The sequence below is a fragment of the Miniopterus natalensis genome, chromosome 4 (assembly GCF_054644295.1).
Source record: "Miniopterus natalensis isolate mMinNat1 chromosome 4, mMinNat1.hap1, whole genome shotgun sequence".
Taxonomy (NCBI): domain Eukaryota; kingdom Metazoa; phylum Chordata; class Mammalia; order Chiroptera; family Miniopteridae; genus Miniopterus; species Miniopterus natalensis.
In genome coordinates, this window is record NC_142084.1 from 26148497 (window position 1) to 26160305 (window position 11809).

The following is an 11809-nucleotide window of genomic DNA, read 5'->3' on the forward strand; positions in this document are numbered from 1 at the left end:
GCTGGGTAGAGCAATCTTGGTTGTAGGTTCTTGTTTTTCATCACTTTGAATATTTCTTGCCACTCCCTTCTGGCCTGCAAAGTTTCTGTTGAGAAATCAGCTGACAGTCGTATGGGTGCTCCCTTGTAGGTAACTAATTGCTTTTCTCTTGCTACTTTTAAGATTCTCTCTTTGTCTTTAACCTTTGGCATTTTAATTATGATGTGTCCTGCTGTGGGCCTCTTTGGGTTCCTCTTGTTTGGGACTCTCTGTGATTCCTGGGCTTGTGAGTCTATTTCTTTTCCCAGGTAGGGGAAGTTTTCTGTAATTATTTTTTCAAATAGGTTTTCAATTTCTTGGTCTCTTTGTTCCCCTTCTGGCACCCCAATAATACAAATGTTGGGCCTCTTGAAGTTGTCCCAGAGGCTCCTTATACTATCTTCATATTTCTGGATTCTTTTTTCTTTTTGCTCTTCTGGTTGGGTGTTTTTTGTTTCCTCATGTTCCAAATTGCTGATTTGATTCTCAGCGTCCTCTACTCTACTGTTGACTTCCTGTAAATTATTCTTCATTTCAGTTTGTGTAGCCTTCATTTCAAATTGGTACTTTATTATGTTATCAATTTTCTCAGTTATTTCCCTAATAGTCTGCTTAAACGTCCTTATAAACAAAATTCTGAACTCTGTATCTGTTAGCTTGCTTGGATCTATTTCGTTTAGTTCCTCTTCTAGAGATTTCTTCTGTTCTCTCTTTTGTGACATGTTTCTTTGCCTCCACATTTTGGCTGCTTCCAGGTGTTTGTTTCTATGTATTACGTAGAGCTCCTATGTCTCCTGGAATTTGTAGAGTGGCTTTGTGTAGTAGGTGTCCTGTAGGGTCCAGTGGCTCAGCCTCCCCAGTCACCTGAGCTGGGCCTTCTAGGTGCTCCCCTGTGTGGGTTGTGTGCTCTGACCTGTTGTAGTTGATCCTTGGTTGCTGTTGGCGTCACTGGGAGGAATTGACCCCCCGGCCAATCAGCTGTGAGGACCAGCTGCAACTACAGCCGAAGAGCTGCTGTGCTGGAAACACCCCTACGGAGCAGGATTTACTTCAGTGGAGCTTTGGTGGTCACCAAGTGCGCCCCTTGAGTGTGTCACTCATGGATGTGGTAGGGTTGTAATCCAGTGTGGTCGAGTCTGACCCCAGGTGCACTGTCTCTGGCGCCTCCTGGGAGGTGCAAAGTCAGCCTTTGCCTGTGCCTTGCCCAGGGCCACCCAGCATGAGCTACACAGCAAAACGTAGCTGGCTGCTACTTGTGCTGGGCTCGGCGGTGTCCAGGAGAGGCCAAGCTGTGAGCCAGTGCAGGCTGCCGCTAGCGCCAGGCCTAGGGCCGCTTATCAAGCTGTATGGGGGATGCTGCTGCTTGTTTGAGAGATTTTAGGAAAGTCCTAAGCATGAGGCTCGAGAGGCCACTTGCATAGAAAAGCCCCTGGAAATGGCCCAGATGAGCTGCAGGTGGGGAGGGGCGGGGCCTCCGGGAGTCACGGGGCGGGGCCAAAGGTGAGAGTCAGGTGCTGGCAATTCAAATATGGCGCCTGCCTGCTGGCTGTGTGTGGGGAGGATTCGCCTAAGGAGCAATGGCCTCTGCCAGCCCTTCTTCCCGGGAGGAAGCCGCCCCTCCAGCTCTCGCCCTGATTTCAGGCAGGTTAGTTCCTCCCTGAGTGTCCCGGGTCCTTTCAGGCTGCCGCCCGGCGCTGGGCTCAGAGGGAGCGTCCGAGTGAGTCCGTGCCGGGCCCTTTAGAGGAGCTGCTGGGGCTCCCGCAGCCTCCGCGACCCTCAGCCACAGTCCCCGCTGGTTTTCACAGCCCGAAGCTGTGGGGACGTCTCTTCCCGGCCCTGGAGCCCAGGGCTGGGCGCCTGCTGTGGGGCTGGGACCCCTCACTCCTCCAGGGAACCCCCACTGCCGAGATGTTCTCCTGGGTTTAAACCGCGGCACCGGGCATGGGCCTGCGGCCGTGTCTCCGCAATTCAGCCCCGATCCGCCCGCGTCTCCGCCCCTCCTACCGGTCTCGGTGCTTCCTCAGTTCCCTGGTTGTGGGGCTTCTGTGCAGTCAGATCTCAGGAGGCTCTGAGTGATGGTGGTTTTGTGTTTTAGTTGTAATTTTGATGTGGTTGCGGGAGGCGGCGGGTGCAGCTGTTACCTGCCCGCCATCTTGTTTCTCCCTCAGAACCATCTTAAGAAAGTATAGAATTCAGTCTTTTTTTATGTCAAAGGAAGGGAGAAATGGGAGGGATGAAAGGTAACTGAGGGGCAAGATTGTGAAACTTCTTTGTTCTTAGCCTGTTGACTCGAATTGATGTTAGTCTGGTCATGAGGTTCCTGCAAATCTTTGATAAACAATCATTATTTTTGTACATATTTTCCTTATCTCCTCAGGAGAGGCACTCTGTGGTAAGGGGCTGTTTCTGTAAAGCTGCAAGCTGAGTTTTTCTAATGATTGACATGTCTATCTGTAAGACTAAGAAGAAGCTATTAGCCTAAAGGCGATGCAAACAAAGCAGGCTTGAACAAGGTGGCCTCAGAGAGTTCAAGCATTTCACTGTTACACTGCTTTAAGCACCCCTCAGATTCCCACAGTGATTCCCACAGGGCATCCCATCAACAGGCCAGTTTTCCACTGCTCTCTGCCTGACCACATGGCCAGGCCATTGGTCACTGCCCATGAGCTGGTAAAAACCCAAGCACTGGGGCGAACAGCACACAATTCGGCCCACTGAGTTGACTTGTTCTTCCACCAAAGTGGCGGCCTTCCAAACTGGAGCTGCGCATCCACCATGGAACTTTTGTCCACAAACCATGCGGCTCTTTGTTGGTCACTAGGGAGAGCTGTTCATAGGGCACTGCCCGGGTGGCCCACTGGCCATGGGATCTAGCAGCTCCTCAGATGATTGCAGGGGAAAAGAAGTTCCCTGCTCCTGAGTTTCTCCTGGCGTTCCCCTGATGGCATGTTCCTGTAGGAATCCATTTCTGTTTTGTGATGGAACACTTCTGGGAATTGCCCTCCCAGTAGAGTATTTCTCCATCACCCAAGGCATTGTGGATATTTCAGGTTTCAAGGTTATTTATGTCCTTCAGTCATAGGGGCAATCTCAATGAAAGTCCAAAGCAAACTAGTTGTTAATTGTCTCTCGTATGGAAATTTTCTGGTCCAAAATTCTAGCATTTGCCACTAGGTGACACTCAGAGGCAATTGTCATAAGCTCCAGTCTGTGCTGCACACCAGGCTGTACCACAGCAAATTAACATGCTGTTCGGGCTTGGGCAATGTTACTGGCTCTCATTGAGCATGCCCAGTCGATACTGGTGGGCGATTTCCATGCTTTCTATTTTACAATGAAGCTTCCCCCAATCAGACACAATGTCCATCTCCAAGATAACATTCAGATCAAAGAGACACAACCACGTCACAAAGTCTGTTCAAACCTTCTAATTTCCTTCTACACTTTAGCCTTTAATTCTGTCAACCACTGAATTCCTGCACCCTCCCAATCCACCTGTGGCGCCCAGCAGGACTTCATAAACAGGTTTCAAATCACAGTGCATGGGGTCCCATATCCAGGAGTCCCAGAAAGTCTCTTTCTCATTCTCTGACCATTTTACCCACCAAGTTCATATGACTGTGGGTCCCCAGTGGGGGTCCGTCCTTGTCCTGCAGGGTCACTGTCCCAGGTGATTGAGGCTCGATTTCTTGCAGCCACCTGGGCCTTCCAGTTTTTTAAGTTCCTCCAAAGAAGGGTGAATAAGGTGGACTTGCTTAGAGACATTCAACACTGAGGGCTCCCCTCAGTCCACAGAACTTCCAAGAGTGCTGGATAATGACCTCTCTTTAACCTCATAAATGTCCACCTTATTCATCTATTTCTTAATAATTATTTAAAGATTTCCATGCTGCTGGAAGGAGTCCCAGGACCCTCCCTGTGTTTCCCCCGTTCTCCTGTGACTCATTCCCTCGTCTTCCCTGCTTGTTGTTTCAGCATCACTTTCCCCATGCAATCGGCCCAGCGACTAGCGGCTGCAGCTCAGACCAGCCGTAGCCCAAGCTTGGCCCAACCTCAGGGTCTGCTCCAACACTCTCTTTTGCTTTTGTTTGAGCTATTACTAATAGCAGACATCACAGGATGGTGCATTTTGCTGGCTTCTTATGACTTTGCATTTCCACGAGCATCAGTGAACCACCTCCTCAGGAGTTGTATCTGTCATCCCTAAATTCCATTCTTTTTTTTTTTTTTAAATCCTCACTCAAGGATATTTTTCCCATTGATTTTCAGAGAGTGGAAGGGAGAGAGACAGAGAAACATCGATGTGAGAGACACACATCGATTGGTTTCCTCCTGCACACACCCCGACTGGGGCCAGGGATCAAGCCTGCAACCGAGATACATTCCCTTGGCTAGAATCGAATCCGGGACCCTTCAGTCCAGGGACTGACACTCTAACCACTGAGCCAATCTGGCGAGGGCTCTAAATTCCATTATTTTGCCTCCAGTAACTGATGGCAGCACAGCTGTAATTCAATAGGGTGGTGAACTCACGGCCCTCCGGGAATCCGTGCTGCCTCATAACCCATCCTCTCATCCAAATCCTAGAGACAGTGAACCGTCTTCCTGAGTGTACCTTTCATACTCAACCCAACCAATGAAGAGCCCACACCCTCACCACCTCACCACCAGGACCAGGGGTACCGTCCTGGTGCCATCCCATGAGTCTGATTCAGGCAGCGCTGACCAGCAGTGGGGCCAGCTGAGTGACTTATAGAAAGCACCTAGTGTCTGGGGTACTCTCCCGGGACACTCGATGAACCACGTCCTCTTTTCCTTCTGAGCCTTGCTTAGTCCATATTTTGGCCTCTTCTGTGGACTAAGCTCCATTTCTTTGGTTTTGAGGCCACCTCACAATTGATTCCAAACTCAGTGTAAAGGGGCATTACTTACTGGACTCTCCAACCTCAACAATATTAACCCTTTGCGGTCGTATTAAATTTGGACATGGGTGTCGTACTGGTCAGAATTAAGAGCTTTCAGAGAAATTATGAACTGATACATGAATGAATAGAGTTAAGATTCGTACGGTTCCTTGCTGTGGTGGCTGAGAGCAGACATACGCCCAGAACGGTAAAAAAGCTTTGGTGGCTGAGAGTAGACAAACCACTGCAAAGGGTTAAAAGAAGTTTAGCCCAGCTGGGTGTGGCTCAGCAGTTGAGCATCGACCTAGGATCCAGGAGACTGCGGTTCGATTCCTGGTCAGGGCACATGCCCGGGTTGGGCTCGATCCCCAGCCAGGGGTGTGCAGGAGGCAGCTGATCAATGACTCTCTCTCATCCTCAATGTTTCTCTCTCTCTCTCTCTCTCCCTCTCCCTTCCTCTCTCTGAAATCAATAAAGATTTTTTTTAAAAAAAAAGTTTAAAAGTTGTGACACATTTTGCTCCAAAGCTCTTGTGCATTTTCTTTGTTAGATGCTTTGATTTTTTTGTTATTATTGTGTTGTCTTTTCTAGTCGAGTATTGCTGGTGTGGAGAAATGCTTTTGATTTGTAGAAATCCATCTTGTATCTGGCAACTCTCAATTCTATGACTGTTTTGTGTTCTCTATATTGTTGATCATATCATTTGCAAATAATGACAGTTATGTCCTTCCCCTTTCCATACGGTTTTTTACTATTGATTTTTCTTGTCTTCTCATGTTGCCAGAACTCCTGTTACCAGGTTGAACACTGATACACCTGCCTCCTTTTTCATTTCCAGCCTACAAAGGAGAATTCTGGCTTTGTTAAGCATGATGTTTACTGTAGGTTTTTTTCACATAGCCTTTGTAACCTTAAGGAAAGTCTCCTCCTTTCCTTTTGTTGTTTGCTCGCTTAAAAAAATTAAAACTTTTTTCTGTAACCAAAGAAGAAAAAGTAAAGTCTCTCCTTTAGTTTACCCGCTTGGCGCATTATTATTAGTAACACACTACATGATTTCAATAATGCGTCAGAGACAGCTAGTTGGTTCTTTATATTTATTTTCTCTTGCTTCTATAGGGATGTTCACCCCCTCAGTTTGCAGAGAGGTTTCTAGAAATTGTATTGCCAGCCCTCACAATTTTGATAGAAATGTCTAAATGCTGAGTACATATTGAAAGAAAAACTTAAGCAGAAAAAAAACCCCAAAACCCACAGGATGAGACTGTTCAGAGGTTAAGGACAAAGCCCAGGAGAATAAATGGGAAGTGACTCCACTAGACAGCACTCAAGAAAAGGAGAAATAACCAAGACGCTGCTTTTCATCTCTGTCGTCAGGGGAGGTGGCCATGGCACTTGCTCTACAAATAGTGAGCCGATCCTGGGACAGACCAGAGTAAGTTGGGTCTCAAACATTAGGGGTAGGGGGTGGGGGGAGTAAAGGTCAGAACATCAAAAACCTTTGCCAAAATACCACCCAGACCTGTGGGATGGGCCCTGTCTCCTCCAGGTGTCCTGAAGACAGGGCGAGCATAGCAGCTGAGTAACACACTGTGGGGTTTAGGAGAGAATCAAGGTGCACTAGAGAGAGCAGCAGGATTATAAATGTTTTCCATGAAAATCAGCCATTCCTTTTCTTCTTTCAAATACGGCTTGAGCTTAGTTCTGAGAGGAATTCTGTCCCAGGAACATTCTTGGGTGAATGTAAATTACTTCTGTCAACCCCAGGTCAGTTGGCGCCAATTGAACTCCAACAAGAATCCCCAATTTGGGGTGCAGTGAAGAAGAAACTTTATTCAGTGCAAAACAGCTCCATTGTGAAAACACCATGGCTGGGAGGGGGCCCTGAGGCCAGGCCCCTCTCTGGCTGGCAGCTCTGCTCTGCTCCTTGCCACTCTGCCCCAGCTGGGCACCCCATCCTCAACCTTTGGTGGAAAGGGCAAGTTGGCTCCCGGAGCCAGAGAGGAACTGATCTATATAGACCGAGGTCCCCACCTCTGGTCCCTGCTTGGTCCATTCTCATGCAAATATGACCACCAAATCTTCAAAGTTTGATTGGTCCAAAAGGCACTGTCCTGATTGGTCAGAATAGAGCCACTCTGACTGGTCTGTGAAAAAGCTGATTGGGGGGGGGGGGTAGAAATAGCTGCACATTTCCAATTGGATGGGGAAACTTCCACCCTTTTGGTTGAAATAGGATTCCAGAAACTTCTTTATAAGGGCTGGCTCAGGTGGCAGAAACAGTGCAGAGGAAGATGGTTCCATGCAGGCTTCTCCCTGAAGTGCAGTTTGTATGAGAGGTCCCAGTGTAGGAATGGTTGGTAGGCTCTGTTTTTTAACATTTGAGCCAAACTTTAAAAAAATCTACTTCTTGTAGGTTTTGCAGCTAGGTGGCTATTTAAAACCCTCCCTGTGACTGCCGCGGTGTCACCTTGACAGCAGGAAGCCCCATGTAGCCTGTGCGAAAGTTTCTTTGTTGGAAGAATGGAATTTTGTAAAACTTTTTTTTTCAAGTAAAAATTTTATGAAAAATAAAAATAAAAAATAAAATAAAATAAAATAAAATAAAATAAAATAAAATTTGAGCCAAGTTAGCCACCAGGAGCCCTTCTGAGTATTTTTTAAAATATGTTTTTATTGATTTCAGGGAGAGGAAGAGAGAGAAATATCAATGATGAGAGTCATTGATTGGCTGCTTCCTGCACTGGGGATCGAACACTGACCTCCTGGTTTATGGGTCGGTGCTCACCTACTGGGCTATGCTGGCCAGGTATATTTTTTTCTCAGGGTCCACGCTTCATAGTTAAGTGGGACTCTAGAATCAGCATTTAGGGAAAGCGGTCTTTTCATGGAATAACTTTAGTCTCCCATGAGTCAGTTAGACAAGGCTACCCTGTGGCTTGACCAAGCAGGGGTTTTTCTTCCCCTTAAAGGGAATGTTCACATCAGGTGTGCAGGCTGGTACAATGGCACAGCCTGGCAGCTCCATCTGCCCTTCTGCTAGGCCATAGGTGGGATCCTTAGCATGGGATGTCTGTCCAGAAGTTCAGCTCATGGTCTGAGATGGCCACTGCATTGCCAAACCTCAGCTGGACATCCTAGGAAGGACAAGGGGCAGGGCAGAAGGGTGATCTGGTTGAGCCAGCTCCTTCAAGAACATTCTAGAAACTCTGCTGATGCATCCCACTAACTTCTTCCTAACGATCACCAGCAAGAAAGCTGGAAAAGGCCACCTCAAATTAAATCTGGATTTTGATAGGAGGGAAGAGGGAGCTATTACATATCAGGGAGACAATTAGCAGTTCCCCAATTGGGAACATATGAGACTTGTATTTTTTCTTCCTCCCTCCCCTCCCTCCCTCCCTCCCTCCCTCCCTCCCTCCCTCTCTCTCTCTCTCTCTCTCTTTCTTTCTTTCTTTCTTTCTTTCTTTCTTTCTTTCTTTCTTTCTTTCTTTCTTTTCTTTTTCTTTTTTCTTTCTTTCTTTCTCTCTCTCTCTCTCTTCTTCCTTTCTTTCTTCTTTCTTTCTTTCTTTCTTTCTTTCTTTCTTTCTTCTCTTTCTTTCTTTCTTTCTTTCTTTCTTTCTTTCTTTCTTTCTTTCTTTCTTCTTCTTTCTTTCTTCTCCTTTCTTTCTTCTCCTTTCTTTCTTCTCCTTTCTTTCTTTCTTTCTTTCTTTCTTTCTTTCTTTCTTTCTTTCTTTCTTTCTTTCTTTCTTTTTCTTTCTTTTTCTTTCTTTCTTTTCTTCTCCCTCCCTCCCTCCCTTCCTTCCTTCCTTCTTTCTTCTTCCGATAAAATCTTTTGTTGTTTGCAGGTGATGTGAATTTTTTTTAAAAAAAAATCTTACAGCTACAATTGCTCATATATTTTCTCTTATTAGAAAGTAAAGAAGCTGGCCCTGGCCAGCTTGGCTCAGTTGGTTGGGCACTGTCCCATGCACTGAGAGGTAGCTGGTTCAATTCCTGGTCGGGGCACATGTCCAGGTTGTGGGCTTGATCCTGGTCAGGAGCGTGCAGGAGGCAGCTGATCGATGTTTCTTTCTTACATTAACGTTTCTCTCTCTCTCTCCCTCCCTCCCCCTTTCTCTCTCTTAAAAAATCAATTTTTTTAAAAAATAAGAAAATAAGGAAGCCATTGAATTCCAACTAATTCAAAATAAATTTTCCTAATTTTTATCCATTCATCTACTGATAGACACTTAGGTTGCTTCATATTTTGGCTATTGTAAATAATGCTGCAATGAACATGTGTATGTATTACACCTTTTCAATTTAATATTCTGGCTTTTGTCAGACAAATACCTAGAAGTGGAATTGCTGGGTCCTTCTTTGTTTGTTATATAGCCTTTGTTTTAAAGCCTATTTTATCTGGTATAAGTATTGTTACCCCAACTTTTTTGTTTACATTTTAATTAAGTATATTTTTCCACCCTTTTATTTTCAGTCTGTGTGTGACTTTCAGTCTGAAGCGAGTATCTTGTCAACAGAGATACTGTTATTTGTTATTTCTTCAGCTGCTGCATGTCTTTGGATTGGGATATTTAATCCATTTGCATTTAAAGTAACTATTGATAGATTTGTATTGTCATTTTATTATTTATTTTCATATTATTCATATTTTTTCTTCTTTCTAAAGAAGACCCTTTAACATTTTGTGTAGTACTGGTGTGGTGGTGATGAATTCCTCTAGCTTTTCTCGTCTAGGAAACTCTTTTTCTGTCCTTCGATTCTAAATGATAGCTTTGCTGGGTAGAGTCATGGCTAGACCATAAATTTAAAGGGTCTTAGATGTAGTTTCTCAAGGCATTTTCAAATTCAGAATCTGAATTAATGTAGCAAATGCAGTATTAAATTAAAAAGAAACCAAATAAATGTGCTAACAAAAAACCATGCCACATTCATCCAAGATTGCAAACTAGAGCATTGACTATAGCAACTGTCAGTCTTAATGTACAAATTTGTCTTTTTCTAAAATAGTACTTGTCTATTTTAATTATAACTAATCACATAGCATCTATCCTCCCCTCTATCTAGTTTAGAGTATACAATCTGAAGTTTCATTTGTCTGATAATATTTTAGGTAATATATATTATTTAGATTATCTTCAGATGTTGGTATGTGTTTCTTGTCTGCCTGTGGCTAAGGCCACAGGGATTTGTTGAGTTGACTGAATCTTATTTCTTTCCTTAAGGTGACACCTTTCCTTGTTTAGAGCAAAAAGCCCAGCTGTACAATTTGATTTCACTAAGGGATTTATTTGCTTATTTCATGAACATGTTTATAATGGAACATTCTTTGAACTAGAGCAGGTTTTGTTTATGATATATTGTGAGCATATTTAAATTGGTAAAGAGACAGACAAACCAAGTTTTCTAAGAGACCGTAAATATGTATTCAATCATGTTGACCAAACAAAAATTTTATACCTGAAAACAATGCATTAATAGTTTTGTAAAATAATAAATATCTTTAGTGGTAAAAAAAAAAAAAAAAAAAGAGGAATCAGAACATATAACAGAGATTTAATAAACTAGATTTAGTTAACCATACAATAAAGTTAGAATAAAGTCCTGAGAAATACTCAGAAAATTTTTTTAAAATTTATCTTTATTGTTGAAAGTATTACAAATGTCCCCCCTTTTCCCCCATTGATCCTCTCCACCCTGCAACCCTCCCCCAAGGCCTTCACCACACTATTGTCTGTGTCCATGGGTTATATATATATGTTTTTAGGTTAATCTCTCCACACCCACCCACCCCTGCCTTCCCTCTGAGATCCCTCGGTCTGTTCCATGCTTCTGTGTCTCTGCATCTATTTTGTTCATCAGTTTATTTTGTTCATTAGACCTCCACATACTCAGAAATTTTTTGACAGAAAATGGCAAACTTTAGTGAGGGACCAAAAATAATTTACACATATGGAAGGTCTGTGTTACTAAATGGAAAGGATTATCATGACAAAAATTTGTAATAAAGGTAACAACTAACACTCAGTGAGTGCTCTGTCTGGGGCAGAAATTAAACTTTATTTATTTATTTATTTATTTAATCCTCACCCAAGGATATTTTTTTCCATTGATTTTTTTTTTCCTTAGAGAGAGCAGAGGCAGGGATGGGGAGAGGGAGAGAGGTTTCGCAGGTTTGATTCCCAGTCAAGGGCACGTACCTGGGCTGCAGGTCAATCCCTGGCCCTGGTTGGGGCACATGTGGGAGGCAATCGATCGATGTGTCTCTCACATTGATGTCTCTCTCTCTCTCTCTCTCTCCACCCCCGCCCCCACTTTCACTCTCTAAAAATGGGAAGAAAAAATTCCTCAGGTGAGGATTAACCAAAAAGAAAATCTATGATGCGGGTGTCATCCGGCTGGAGTGGCTCGGTGGTTGAGCATCGTCCTGTGCAGCGAGGGGCTGCTGGTTCGATTCCCGGTCAGGGCACATACCCAGGTGTCAGGTTTGATCCCCAGTCAGGGCATGTACAGAGGGCAACTGATCGATGCTTCTGTCTCACATCGATGTTTTTCCCCCACCCCCCACCCTTCCTCTCTCTAAGCATGTCCTCAGGTGAGGATTTTAAAAATATGAGGCAGGTGTCAACTCAAAGAAACATTCAAAGGGACAACCAGGGAGCTGTAATGGGGGCGCACCACCTGGCTGAGAAATACATTTGCATAATGATAACGATCATTTATTTAGCTAAAAATAGAGATATGAAAATAGAGATATATTCTGAGGTTGGAAAGAAGGCGAGATGTAAAAGTATACAAGGAAATAAACACATAATGCTGAAAACTTAAGACAAAAGCCACACAGGCATATGATTTAGAAACACAAAAGTGACTACTATGAGAAAGACCTA